This window comes from Sapajus apella, unplaced genomic scaffold (assembly GCF_009761245.1).
Source record: "Sapajus apella isolate SASKATOON/1434 unplaced genomic scaffold, GSC_monkey_1.0 scaffold1, whole genome shotgun sequence".
Classification (NCBI taxonomy): Eukaryota; Metazoa; Chordata; class Mammalia; order Primates; family Cebidae; genus Sapajus; species Sapajus apella.
Genome location: NW_022436941.1, coordinates 56999013 through 57014404, shown reverse-complemented (window position 1 = coordinate 57014404; position 15392 = coordinate 56999013). Strand labels below are relative to the sequence as shown.

General features: G+C 37.7%; 1 protein-coding gene and 1 pseudogene across 2 annotated transcripts in view; one reads left to right on the top strand and one right to left on the bottom strand.

The window, feature by feature from the left end:
- The window catches only part of LOC116553966, a 39221-nt pseudogene extending 35812 nt beyond the window's left edge, over positions 1–3409 (bottom strand).
- The window catches only part of XRCC4 (X-ray repair cross complementing 4), a 276417-nt gene that overhangs the window by 86008 nt on the left and 175017 nt on the right, over positions 1–15392 (top strand). The window lies entirely within an intron of this gene.

Here is a 15392-nt window from a genome sequence, read left to right as displayed (position 1 = left end):
CCGCCTCGGCCTCCCACAGTGCTGGGATTACAGGCTTGAGCCACCGTGTCCGGCCTGTTGATATAAATAGTGCTAATTTTACTTTCACTGGCATACCAATTTTATGTGTCCATATAATTGGTCAAAAGGCAATATGGACAAAATATGTTTTTGCTCTCTAGCACTATTGAAAAATCTTAAAGCCAAACATTGTTTTCTATCAAAAATGAATCAGAATCATTTTGATTTGCAAAGGACAATACATAGTAGTAGTACGATGGTACAGTGAGTGGTGGAGAACCTTCAGTATTTTCAGTGTCTTGATCCTTTCATTCTTTCATAGGAGTGTGGGAATTGGGACTTCCCTGACAGTGTTTATGTGTTCAGTCTTATGAGCCACACTGAGAGAAAATAGGGCTTCCAGTTGGCTCTGGATCCTTCTTTCCCAAGATGTTGATAGGCTTTCTGTTGACATCCATCGATCAGTTAATATTTATAACTTTTCCAAACAAGCCTTCTAACCATTGCTTGTCCCTAAAGACCATTTTAAACTGTGATTCTTTAAGATCTTTTTGAGAATAATAGGTTTGGTTATTGGAGGATTTAATACAGATGATTGATGGAATTTCCACTCTAGTTCTCTGTGTTTATGATTGAATTAACACATGAAAATGTAAATGGGATTATTAAACTATAAATAAGTCTATAAATAAGTTTATAGTGTCTGTGTATTTACTGTTAGATTTTGAGGATGGCCTTTCCTCTGCAGATTTTAATTCTATTTTTCAGACATGTCATATTAAACTATAAGAAAATAAATCTCTTTATTCAGTATTTCGCAGAAGTATTTTTTCATCAAATCAGAGGTTACTCCTCATGTTAAAAAAGAAGAATCTTAGATTGCTTTTGGCAATGAGAGGAAATCATGTTTAATTCAAGACAGGGTGGTTCCTCTAGGTTACTCACCGATGAGACAACAACAATGGAAAAATTTGCATCATCGCTCTCTTTCCTCTCTGCTAACTTGCGAACAAGTTCTTTCTGTGATCCTGGTTTTGTGTTGTGTCTCACAGGTTCAAAACATTCTGGACTCTTCCTTTTTTCAGTGGTAGTACGTAGTGATGACGTGAGTTGTCTGCAAGAAAATGTTTGCACTTGTGTTCTAACAACAGTCACTGCTTGTTATACTCTCTGGTTTTATTTTCAGATACTGTTTCAGGATTTATTTTGTTATTTATAATATGAAATCTACATTTATGAAAAAAACATGAGTAGAAGTAGTTCTTATTTTCTTTACATTTTTCTATTGCATTATCTAGAGGATACCCAGGGCACTGTAAGGGAATTTAGGAAATGAGCTAGCTTTAGGATACCACAGATTCGATAAGGCTGAAATACTAGCCATTGCTAGTCTTGATGTTGGGAGTTTGATTATGGTCCTACATATTGACATTTTGATTAATGTTTTATGCTGCTACTATTATCCCCAAATTTGTTCATCTACTCTGAGATTGCTGTACTTCTGAAAAAACATGGTATTAATGAACACTTTTATAACACTTCTTTGTAAATCTCTTGTCTGCTAAACTGAGTGTTACTACACAGGGGAAAGGGTGTTGCTTTAGGAAGTTGCTTTTGAGGTAACTATGCCAGATATTCAACTTCAAGAAGTCTTTCTAGATTGTATAGTCAAGTTAGATTTTCTAAAATCATAAAGAACAGATCACAAATGACCTTTGAAGATGGAAGTGTATTAGAAATATTCATACATATCAGAGTATGTTAGTTGAGGGGAAGGTAAGGACAGAATGGAATATAGCCACTTTTGGCCCCCAGTCACACTTGGCATCTAGTTCCTGTAAGACTAATGTACAGTGAACTAGAATATTAGATTTGTCCAGTTGAGAACAAGCTAACCTTGTAGGAACTGCATTCTGTAGTTTGCTTAAAATCATCACTTGATTGTTAATTCAGGGGACACAGAATGTGACAGTTGCTGTCACTTAGTATGTAGGATCCCTTTGGGAAGAGTTTAGAACAAGTCTCTTGAGAAGCAGTTAGCCATCTCTATACTCAATCTTTCTGTGATTTTTCTTTGTGTTGTATGTTTATCCAATTTAGCAATACCTGGGTGGCAAATTTATGTATCCAAGCATGGACTTCTAAAAACTTACCGGGAATCTGTAGATGTTTAGTTACTCAGTTTAAAAATTAAATAAACCTGTGGGAGCCACCTTGCTAAAAAGGGGCTTTGACTGTGACAGGCATGCTAGGCATCATGGTGTCATCTTCAACTTATAGCCAAACACTGATTTATAAAATTATAGTAATTTTTAAGAATCTATATTCTGTAGTTTTGTGAACTTGTTTATTAAGGGGAATGCCTTTTCCCAGTTAATTTATTTTTACCATGACTGTAAGTGCCAAGGAATGTCTTGTAATTGAACGTAAATCTTTGATCTAATCTTTTGAGTTATACAATCAAAGAAAAATCTTTTTAAAATTTTTTCCAAATACTCATTTTTTATCTGACAGTGTTTCCCTGTGGATATGACTTCTCATATAACTATGTATCTTAATATAGATTGTATTGTCAGAGTGACACTTTCACTTCCATTGCTCTTTAGTTTTAGGGATTTATACTTTAGCGCTCCATTGAATGAAATGTAATTACTAAATTGTCAAAATACAGTAACTGCTATACCGTTTGAACATTTTTTGGTGATGGATAAGCATTCTCACTTGAGATTGCTTTAAGAAAAACAATTCACTGAAGTGGAACTGGAGTATGCTGTAACAGTTTATTTCTTTTGGACTTAACTGAAACTATGTTTCTGGTTTTAAAATTTGCCAACACCAAGGTACTATTCTATGTAACATGACTTATTTACATAGTTACCATACAACAGTTGGTATTTCATGCACTGACATTACTTCATTGCAAACAGTTATGTTAGTACTGCAATAGTTCAACAATTTTGTCCGGCTACATATGTAGTTAGAGCTTTTAAAAGTTAAAAATTCATGGTGTGGTATTATAATCTGTGCTAATTATAATTTGTACTAATTTTTTCTGAAATCAATTTATTAACATTGTAGGCCTTATAAAGTACTGATACTCTCTTTTCATTTCTATAAAGCAGATAATCCATCAAATTAATCATTCTATAATATAGATTGCCTTGTACACATATATTGTAGGAACTAAGGAAGAAATGTTCAATTGAATTTCAAGTTTTCATGTAGCATTCTACAGAAACTTATTGAGTACATTTCATATATTCCTTATATTAGTTTAGTCTTAGATTCAGAATTTGAAATCTGAACTTTTATTACTATTAACTCCCTCCTGAGACTTCTGTATTAACTGACATAATGCGTGAAACATGGTAAATACTTAATAAATGTTACTTAGTGAATGTTACCTCATGGTGGTAGTGGAAGTAGCAGTAGAAAAACATTATGGTATAATTTTTAAATTTTTCTTGTATCTCATTCCAGTTACAGCTCCTTACATTCAATGCTATTGAAACTAAAATGATAAAGATCTTTACATCTCATAATAGGAATATTTGGAAAAAAATTAAATATATATATATTTGAAAACTGAAAACACGGATGAATAAGTGTTACTAATAAACTTTTATAAATAAACTATTAATAATTCAAGTTATTTTGACCATGGTAAATGCTAATTAAAATTGGAGACTGGATTCAGTGGCTCACACCTTTAATCCCAGCACTTTGGAAGGTCAAGTTTGGACGATTGCTTGAGGGACAGGAGTTTGATTTTTTTGTTTTTTCTGAGTCATTCTTGCTCTGTCGCCAATGCTGAAGTGCAGTGGTGTCATCTCAGCTCAGTGCAACCTCCGCCTCCTGGGTTCAAGTGATTCTGCTGCCTCAGCCTCCTGAGTAGCTGGGACTACAGGCACATGCCACTACGCCTGGTTAATTTTTGTGTTTTGAGTAGAGACAGGGTTTTGCCATGTTGGCCAGGCTGGTCTCGAACTCCTGATCTCAGGTGATCTGCCTGCCTTGGCTTCCCAAAGTGCTAGGATTATAGGCATGAGCTACTGTGCCCCACCGAGGCCAGGAATTTGAAATCAGCCTGGGCAACATAAGGAGAGTCCATCTCTACAGAGATAATGAGCCAAGTGTGGTGGTATACTCCTGTAGTCCTAGCTACTTGGGAAGCTGAGGCAGGAGGATTGCTTGAGCCCAGGAATTCTAAGTTAGAGTGAGCTATGATTCCACCACTGCATTCCAGCCTGGGTGACAGAGTGAGACCCTGTCTCTATAAAATAATAATAATAGTAAAATAAGATAAAATCACATTAATTATGTCAGTAATAGCTACCCCTATCTTAGTTATTGATTAGTGTAAGTTATAATCTATACCAAACATTCCACACCTTTGGCCAATGTTTGTTATGGTTGTTAGTTAGACATAATTCATTCACTCTTTTATCAACTGACAAATACTTTTTGGTTGCTAAGGATATGCTGATTAAGAAGTTAGATATCTTTCATGGGAGTTTCTGATTGTGGATAGATGTTAGGAAGACAGAAAAATAAAGTAAATGAATAGTCAAAGTAATTTTAGTGAAAATTGTTGTGAATACTTGGTGAAAAATAAAGGTGCCACCTCTTGTGTACCCATGAAACTTAAAAATAAAAATAAAATTTAAAAGATTGAGCAAGGTGCTATGATTGTGCGGTGTAGGGGCTGTAGAAGGCTTATCTGAACTTTCTTACAAATGAAGGTGGGGTATATGGTAGTTACCTTCTAGAGACATGTTTTGTACCTTTCTTTCTTGAGCTAATTTGCAAAGATACATGTATTTAGAAGTAATTTTAAGATAAAATAGGTATATAAAAGATTGAATTTTTTTTTTTTTTTTTTTTTTTTAAGACAGAGTCTCACTGTGTCACTGAGGCTGGAGTGTAGTGGCATGATCTTGGCTCACTGCAACCTCCAGCTTTCAGCCTCAGGCAGTCCTTCCACCTCAACCTTCTGAGTAGCTGGGACTACAGGTGCCTGCCACCACACCTGGCTAATTTTTCTATTTTTTAAAGAGCTGGGGTTTCACCGTGTTGGTCAGGTTGTTCTCAAGCTCCCGAGCTCAAGACATCTGCCTGCCTCAGCTTCCCAAAGTGCTGGGATTACAGGCATGAGCCACCATGCTGGGGAAATGATTTTTGATACCAGTTAATGAAGTTGCATCATAATCTATTTTTAGATAAAAGTATTAAAGTATTTTTTTCTTAATATTAATAAATTAAAGGAGTAATATTAGCATATATGATAGGCAGGAGAAACATTTTAAATCAGTAAATTACCCCCCTATCATTTTTCTATTTGTAATTGCCTTTAAATGTTATTTCCATAAAAGGACTTAAATGCTAAATATACTGTTTTTTACATTATCTATAAATTGATTTTTGTTTATTTTGAAATGGCTTTTAATGTACATTTCAGTAAAAACAGACAAAATTTATATAAAAGCATTGACTTTAAAACTAGAACGAGGATAGGAAATAAGGAAGAGGAAACCCTCTGCCTCAGAAAAGCTTTAGTTTTAGAATAAGCTTTAATTTTTAGTACCTAATCGAAAGAGAATTGATTACATTGCTCCCAAGATCAATTAAGTAGTAAAGCTGTAACATTATCAGTTTGTTCATCAGATACCTTTAATACCTTTTTTTTGGAGGGGGGGTTATTCTCTAAAAATATATCAAGCTTGGGTCTCATTATATGAAGGGCATTGAGAAATGCAGTTATGAAGCCATTTCTGCATGTAGTTTTTCTTTATATTGAGACTCAATTCATTGAAATTCCAGGATAAAAGTAATCCAGGATAAAAGTAGGGTCAGAGTGATGTGATTTAATTATGTAGCATATATATTTGTTCAGTGTTGTACCGAAACGAGAAAAGAGAGCATGAAGATTCCTGTTGGAATGGAGGACTATAGATGTTTCAGGAAAGCGGATCATGGCTTTGAAGTGGGTAGTTGGGAGAGATAAAGCTTGAGAGGTAAGCAGGTTCTGAGGAAGAAAAACCTTGTGGGCCAAGAAGTCTTTAGAACCTTAAGCCAGGATTGACGTAATCAGATTTACACTTTAAAAATCACTTTGATAAATGTAGAGAATGAAACAAGTCGCTAGAAGAATGGGGGAGCCTAGTTGGAAGGCTGTCACAGTAATCTAAATGGCATGCTTTGGGGATTAGAACTAAGATAGGTATAATTGAGATTGAGATAAGGGGGACAGAGTGGAGAGCTATTTCAGAAGTAGGATTGACAGAAACCGGTGATTAAATGGATGGGGGAGATAAGGAAGAAGGAAAAGCAAAATCAAGGAGGATGCTCCAGATTTTAAATTGGGTTACTAGATGGGTAGAGGTTTTGCTTATTAGAGGTAAAACAGGTTTTTTTGTTTTTGTTTTTGTTTTTTTTGGGGGGTGGGAAATGGATGTGTTTAGTTTTAGATATGGTAAATTTGAGGACCTTTTGAGACATTCAATTGGAGACAGCTAGTAGAAAGGTTAGTGTATGGATATGAAGGTCAGAATACTGAGCTGGACTAGAGATAGACTTGGAATTCATCAGCTTATTGTTGGTGGGTGAGATCTCATGATCTCAAACTTGAAATCACTCAGGAAGAGAACGGGGAGAAAGAAGAGGAGTTGAGAATAAGAATGTAGTCAGCCATCACAGGACTGGCACTAAAAGAGTACTACACAAAGGAGACTGATCAAATGTGGTAAGGGTCATAGGATGAAAACCAGGCAAGTGTGGTGTCAGAAGTCAAGCCAGTGCAAGCAAATAAAAACCGTGACATGTCTGTTGGTTTTGAAAACAAAGGACACTGACATTGGTAGAGAGAAGTTCAGTGGAGAATATAGAAAGGGGAGAAGGAAGGCAGTAGTAAAAGGAGATTAAGGGAGATTTTAAAAATGTGAAACATTTGAATTAGTTTAAACATTAAAAGGAAAAATGTAATAAAGTATTAGAGTTTGCAAATACTGGAGAAAGGATAATTGACATCAGAGTTTTTGTTGTGGTTTTCATGACCTGGTCTTCGGTTACTTGTCCAGCCATATCATTTGCCATTTCCCTTCTCAATTCCTATTTCTCAGATTTTTTTTTTCAGTGATTCAAATGTGTAACATTCACTATCACCTCTGAGGCTTTGCATGTGCTACTCCAGCCCAAAGTACTCCTTCTCTACTCGTTATTCCCCTTGTGTGGCTAGCTCTTACTTAGCCTTCAATTCTCAGCTTGATACCGGTTTACTCCACCAGAATAGATTGACCTGTCATGTACTACTACAGCACTTGGCATTTCTCATAGTAACAGCCATCAAGCTTTAATGTAATTAGTGATTTAATTATCCATCTCTCCTTCTGGATAATGTGACATAAAGAGAAGAAACATTTTTTACCATTTTCACAATGTCTGTTATTTCTCTTCCCAAATATCTAACACATAACATATTCTTAGGTATGTGTTGAATGAAGATGTGAAAAATGAATGGGATCGCTAAAGAGTCCAAGTGAATTCTATCTAGAGCAAAGTTGGAGAAATTATTCCTCCAATGTAATAGGAGCATCTCTCTCTCTTTCTCTCTCTCTCTCTCTTTCTTTTTCTTTCTCTCTCTCTCCTTCCCTCCCTCTCTCTCTCTCTCTGTCTCTCTCTCTCTGTCTCTCTCTTTTAATATGAAGCAAAGACATGAGGGTGGTGGAAACATACTTGGTTTTATCTTTGAAAAAGCTAGGGGTGGGGTTTGCCAGGGAAGTATATTATGGAAATGCAAGGTTTCACAGAATCCAGTGGGATTAAGTAGAGCTGTGAATACCTGGCATCAACTTTAACTTCTTGTCTCTGTTTGCAGACTGACTTTGTCTGCTTCATTGTTTTCATGGCCAGAAAAATGTCTTCTATGCCCCAGCTCAGTAGGAACCCACTAGCACCCAACACTTACTCTGTACCAGCTTGCATTATTCACAGAGAACTGGATAGGCTCAACCTATCATAAATTGGTTCTTCTAGAGTCAGGTAAGTCTAACCCTGCTCCACTCAGCTCTAGCCAGGGCACTCATGAGATGCAAAGAGGTCAGCCTGGATTGTAAGGTGATGGATTTTCTGAGAAAAAGATATAGAAAGGCAGGCCATAATTATCTTTAATTAATAGAACATTGATAAGAGTCTAGGTGTGAGGAATTTGAAAGAGTTCATACTTTATCTGGAATTTTTTACTGCATTAGAAGGCAAGGTCATCTACTAATATAGAAAAAAGGTGAGAATAGTGGTAAAGGTTTGGAAAATGTGATGCAAGGAATAGTTAAACGGCCTTACCAGGAAAAACCAATAAGATTGCTAAAAGCAGCAGCTGATAATAATGAATTTTTATCATTTTTCCAGTAGCTAGTGTTTCTTTGCCCAGTTATAGAAATAAGAAGGCAGAGGTTTATATTGATCTAAATTGAAAGGGATTGTGGTTGAGGATGTTGCTAAGAGTGTGGTTGAAGAAGGATTTCATGGAATCTGGATTATATAGAGAAGGCTTGCAGGCAGAAATGGACTTCAGAAAATAGAAAATAGATGATCATAATATAGGAGAGATTATTGTAACAGAAATCAGAGATAAGAGCAATAAGGAGATAAAAGGTTATAGTCAGAGTGGGGAACACTAGAATTAAGATTTGGAGGAAATCCAAGTATATGAAATGACAAGGCTGAGCTAGGACTATGCTCATTAAAATATTTCAGCAGCTCAAGGTTTCAAATGATTGCTCAGAAGTAGGCCCAAAACTCTGTATCTACCGGGAGTTATCAAGTGTCTTTCTCCACTTTGAGAGAACCCCAAAATTGTTCCTGCTAATTTCAAATGTGACCTTGACTCTATATTCTTGGTAACAATAAGAAAGAATCTGTTGAATGGCATTTTTTATTATTTTACATTAGGTCGCTATAACATGTCACCAAAAATAATTTTGTGTTTGGCATAGTTAATGTTTAGAAGTTTTTCTAGACAATATTTGGCTGGACATCATTAGGTTTTTCAGGAGGTCATTCTATTCTTGCCTGGAGTATTGATGAACTATGTTACCAGACTATAAAAGGATACTTTTATATTCATTCTTGATGTTATTTTATCAACAGTGAATGTTCTGTAGCCATAGCAAATAGCCTAAAAGTAGAACTAGTTTACCTTATCTCAAACCTATTTCTTTAAATTTTTATCTTATCAAAGTTATATGTGCATGATAATTTAAAAAGTCAAATAGTTTCTGCAGATCTTATAATGAAAAACTAGCAGTCCTGTACCAATTCATCCCTGTTCTTGATTGTATTTTAAACTCTTTTATTTTATTTTTTCAAATTCTGTTTATCTCTAAACTTCTAAATAACTGGCTTGTTACATTTCCTTTTATTTTCAATGATAGATATTATCTATTATCTTTTTATTATAGAAGATGAGTAATTTTCTTTTTTTTTTTTTGACTTTTTTTATTGCATTTTAGGATTTGGGATACATGTGCAGAACATGCAAGATTGTTGCATAGGTACACACATGGCAGTGTGATTTGCTGCTTTCCTCCCCTTCACCTATGTCTGGCATTTCTCCCCATGCTATCTCTCCCCACCTCCCCACCCACCCGGCCCTCCCCGATTCCCCCCAACAGACCCCAGTGTGTAGTGCTCCCCTCCCTGTGTCCATGTGTTCTCATTGTGCAACACCCGCCTGTGAGTGAGAACATGCGGTGTTTGATTTTCTGCTCTTGTGTCACTTTGCTGAGAATGATAGTATCCAGGTGGATCCATGTCCCTACAAAGGACACGAACTCATCATTTTTGATGGCTGCATAATATTCCATGGTGTATATGTACCACATTTTCCCTGTCCAGTCTATCATCGATGGGCATTTGGGTGGTTCCAGGTCTTTGCTATTGTAAACAGCACTGCAATGAACATTCGTGTGCACGTGTCCTTATAGTAGAACGATTTATAATCCTTTGGATATATAACCAGTAATGGGATTGCTGGGTCAAATGGAATTTCTATTTCTAGGTCCTTAAGGAATCACCACACTGTCTTCCACAATGGTTGAACTAATTTACACTCCCACCAACAGTGTAAAAGTGTTCCTATTTCTCCACATCCTCTCCAGCATCTGTTGTCTTCAGATTTTATAATGATCACCATTTTAACTGGCATGAGATGGTATCTCAATGTAGTTTTGATTTGTATTCTCTAATGACCAGTGATGATGAGCATTTTTTCATATGTTTGTTGGCCTCATGTATGTCTTCTTCTATAAAGTGTCTGTTCATATCCTTTGCCCACTTTTGAATGGGCTTGTTTGTTTTTTTCTTGTAGATCTGTTTTAGTTCTTTGTAAATTCTGGATATCAGCCCTTTGTCAGAAGGGTAGACCGCAAAAATTTTTTCCCATTCTGTTGGTTGCCGGTTCACTCTAAAGACTGTTTCTTGTGCCGTGCAGAAGCTGTGGAGTTTGATTAGGTCCCATTTGTCTATTTTGGCTTTTGTTGCCAATGCTTTTGGTGTTTTGTTCATGAAGACCTTGCCTACGCCTATGTCCTGAATGGTTTTGCCTAGATTTTCTTCTAGGGTTTTTATGGTGTTAGGTCTTATGTTTAAGTCTTTAATCTATCTGGAGTTAATTTTAGTGTAAGGCATCAGGAAGGGGTCCAGTTTCTGCTTTCTGCACATGGCTAGCCAGTTTTCCCAACACCATTTATTAAACAGGGAATCCTTTCCCCATTGCTTGTTTTTTTCAGGTTTGTCAAAGATCAGATGGTTGTAGATATGTTGTGTTGCCTCCGAGGCCTCTGTTCTGTTCCATTGGTCTATATCTCTGTTTTGGTACCAGTACCATGCTGTTTTGATTACTGTAGCCTTGTAGTATAGTTTAAAGTCCGGTAGTGTGATGCCTCCTGTTTTGTTCTTTTTGCTTAGAATTGACTTGGCCATGCGGGCTCTCTTTTGGTTCCATATGAAGTTTAAGGTGGTTTTTTCCAGTTCTATGAAGAAGGTCATTGGTAACTTGATGGGAATAGCGTTGAATCTGTAAATTACTTTGGGCAGTATGGCCATTTTCACGATGTTGATTCTTCCTAATCATGAACATGGAATGTTTCTCCATCTGTTTGTGTCCTCTCTGATTTCGTTGAGCAGTGGCTTGTAGTTGTCCTTGAAGAGGTCCTCTACGTTCCTTGTTAGTTGTATTCCTAGGTATTTCATTCTCTTTGTAGCAATTGTGAATGCCAGTTTGTTCTTGATTTGGCTCTCTTTAAGTCTGTTATTGGTGTATAGGAATGCTTGTGATTTCTGCACATTGATTTTGTATCCTGAGACTTTGCTGAAGTTGCTTATCAGTTTCAGGAGATTTTGGGCTGAGACGATGGGGCCTTCTAGATATACAATCATGTCGTCTGCAAATAGAGACAATTTGATTTTCTCCTTTCCTATTTGAATACCCTTTATTTCTTTTTCTTGCCTGATTGTGCTGGCCAGAATTTCCAGTACTACATTGAATAAGAGTGGTGAGAGAGGGCATCCTTGTCCTGTGCCAGATTTCAAAGGGAATGCTTCCAGTTTTTGCCCATTCAGTATGACATTGGCTGTTGGTTTGTCGTCAATAGCTTTTATTGTTTTGAGATGTGTTCCGTCAATACCTAGTTTATTGAGGGTTTTTAGCATAAAGGGCTGTTGAATTTCGTCAAAGGCCTTCTCTGCATCAATTGAGATAATCATGTGGTTTTTGTCTTTGGTTCTGTTTATGTGGTGAATTACGTTTATAGACTTGCGTATGCTGAACCTGCCTTGCATCCCTGGGAAGAAGCCTACTTGATCATGGTGGATAAGCTTTTTGATGTGCTGTTGCAATTGGTGTGCCAGTATTTTATTGAAGATTTTTGCATCTATGTTCATCATGGATATTGGCCTGAAGTTTTCTTTTCTGGTTGTGTCTCTGCCGGGTTTTGGTATCAGGATGATGTTTGTCTCATAAAATGATTTGGGAAGGATTCCCTCTTTTTGGATTATTTGCAATAGTTTCAGAAGGAATGCTACCAGCTCCTTTTTGTATGTCTGGTCGAATTCGGCTGTGAACCCATCTGGACCTGGGCTTTTTTTGGGTGGTAGGCTCTTAATTGCTGCCTCAACTTCCAACCTTGTTATTGGTCTATTCAGGGTTTCAACTTCTTCCTGGTTTAGGCTTGGGAGGAGGCAAGTGTCCAGGAATTTATCCATTTCTTCCAGGTTTACTAGTTTATGTGCATAGAGTTGTTTGTAATAATCTCTGATGATGGTTTGAATTTCTGTGGAATCTGTGATGATATCCCCTTTATCGTTTTTTATTGCATCAATTTGGTTATTCTCTCTTTTCTTTCTTATTAATCTGGCTAGTGGTCTGTCTATTTTGTTGATCTTTTCGAAAAACTAGCTCCTGGATTTATTGATTTTTTGAAGGGTTTTTTGTGTCTCTATCTCCTTCAGTTCTGCTCTGATCTTAGCTATTTCTTGTCTTCTGCTAGAATTTGAGTTTTTTTGATCTTGCTCCTCTAGCTCTTTCAGTTTTGACGATAGGGTGTCAATTTTTGATCTCTCCTTGCTTTTCATGTGGGCACTTATTGCTATATATTTTCCTCTAGAGACTGCTTTAAATGTGTCCCAGAGATTCTGTTATGTTGTGTCTTCGTTCTCGTTGGTTTTGAAGAACATCTTTGTTTCTGCCTTCATTTCATCATTTATCCTGTCAACATTCAAGAGCCAGTTGTTCACTTTCCATGAAGCTGTGCGGTTCTGAGTTAGTTTCTGCATTCTGAGTTCTAACTCGATTGCACTGTGGTCTGAGAGACTATTATGATTTCTGTTCTTTTGCATTTGCTGAGGAGTGATTTATTTCCAATTATGTGGTCAATTTTAGAGTAGGTGTGATGTGGTGGTGAGAAGAATGTATATTCTGTGGATTTGGGGTGGAGAGTTCTGTAAATGTCTATTAGGTTTGCTTGTTCCAGGTCTGAGTTCAGGTCCTGGATATCCTTGTTAATTTTCTGTCTGGTTGATCTAATATTGACAATGGGGTGTTAAAGTCTCCCACTATTATTGTGTGGGAGTCTAAGTCTCTTTGTAAGTCATTAAGAACTTGCCTTATGTATCTGGGTGCTCCTGTATTGGGTGCGTATATATTTAGGATCGTTAGCTCTTCTTTTTCATTGATCCTTTTACCATTATGTAATGTCCTTCTTTGTCTCTTTTGATCTTTGTTGCTTTAAAGTCTATTTTATCAGAGATGAGAATTGCAACTCCTGCTTTATTTTGCCCTCCATTTGCTTGGTAAATCTTCCTCCATCCCTTTATTTTGAGCCTTTGTGTATCCTTGCATGTGAGATGGGTTTCCTGGATACAGCACACTGATGGGTTTTGGCTTTTTATCCAATTTGCCAGTCTGTGTCTTTTGATTGGGGCATTTAGTACATTTACATTTAGGGATAATATTGTTATGTGTGAATTTGATACTGCCATTTTGATACTAGCTGGCTGTTTTGTTCGTTAGTTGATGCAGATTCTTGATTGTGTTGATGCTTTTTACCATTTGGTATGTTTTTGGAGTGGCTGGTACTGGTGGTTCCTTTATATGTGTAAAGCCTCTTTCAGTAGCTCTTGTAAAGCAGGTCTGGTAGTGATGAAATCTCTGAGTACTTGCTTGTTCACAAAGGATTTTATTTTTCCTTCACTTATGAAGCTTAGTTTGGCTGGATATGTAATTCTGGGTTGAAAGTTCTTTTCTTTAAGGATGTTGAATATTGGCCCCCACTCTCTTCTGGCTCGTAGGGTTTCTGCTGAGAGATCTACTGTGAGTCTGATGGGCTTCCCTTGGTGTGTAACCTGAGCTTTCTCTCTGGCCACCCTTAGCATTTTCTCCTTCATTTCAACCCTGGTGAATCTGACGATTATGTGCCTTGGGGTTGCTCTTCTTGAGGAATATCTTTGTGGTGTTCTCTGTATTTCCTGGACTTGAGTATTGGCCTGCCTTGCTAGGTTGGGGAAGTTTTCCTGGATAATATCCTGACGAGTATTTTCCAGCTTGGATTCATTCTCTTCGTCACATTCAGGTACACCTATCAAACGTAGATTAGGTCTTTTCCCATAGTCCCACATTTCTTGGAGACTTTGTTCATTCCTTTTTACTCTTTTTCCTCTATTCTTGCCTTCTCGTTTTATTTCATTGAGTTGATCTTCGACCTCTGATATCCTTTCTTCTGCTTGGTCAATTCGGTTGTTGAAGCTTGTGCATGCTTCACGAAATTCTCGTGTTGTGTCTTTCAGCTCCATCAATTCACTTATATTCCTCTCTACGTTGTCCATTCTTGTTAGCATTTCATCAGATCTTTTCTCAAGGTTCTTAGTTTCTTTGCACTGGGTTAGAACATGTTCTTTTAGCTCACTGTAGCTTCTTATTACTCATCTTCTGAAGTCTGATTCTGTCATTACATCAGACTCCTTCTCCATCCAGCCTTGTTCCCTTGCTGGTGAGGAGTTGTCATCCCTTTTAGGAGGAGAGGTGTTCTGGTTTTGGGTGTTTTCATCCTTTTTGTGCTGGTTTCTTCCCATCTTTGTGGGTTTATCCACCTGTTCTTTGTAGTTACTGACTTTCAGATTGGGTCTCTGAGTGAACTTCGTTTGTGGATGCTGAAGTTACTTCTTTTTCTTAGCTTTCCTTCTAACAGTCTGGCCCCTCTGCTGTAGGACTGCTGAGGTCCACTCCCAGCCCTGCTTGCCTGGGGATTACCTGCAGCAGCTGCAGAACAGTAAGGGTTGCTACCAGTTTCCTCTTCTGCTATCTTTGTCCCAGAATGATGCCCGCCAAATGTCAGCCTGTTCTCTCCTTTATGAGGTGACTCTTTGGATGTACGGGGGTCAGAGAGCTGCTTGAGGAGGCAGTCTGTCCTTTATTGGAGCTCAGGTCCTGAGCTGTGAGCTCCGTTGTTCATTCAGAGTTGCTGGGCAGGTGCGTATAGGTCTGCTGCAACAGAATTCATAAACTCCCCTTTTTTTTTTTTTCCCCAGGTGCTCTCTCCCAGGGAGTTAGGGCTTTATTTATGAGTTTCCATTGTGCTGCTGCCTTTTTTTTTTCTTTCAGGGCTACCCTGCCCAGTGAGGAGGCAGCCTAGTCACTGTCTGCCTGCAGAGGCTTTGCTGAGCTGCTGTGGGCTCCGCCCAGCTGCTGTGTGATCTTCCCTGCAGTCCTGTTTATATGGATGTAGTTAGAACTGCCTTGGCAATGGTGGCCTGCCCCTGTTATGGCAGACTCTCTCTGTAGTGGTGGGTTGCCTTGGCAATGGCAGGCTGCCTCAGCAACGGTGGGCTGCCTGAGCGATGGT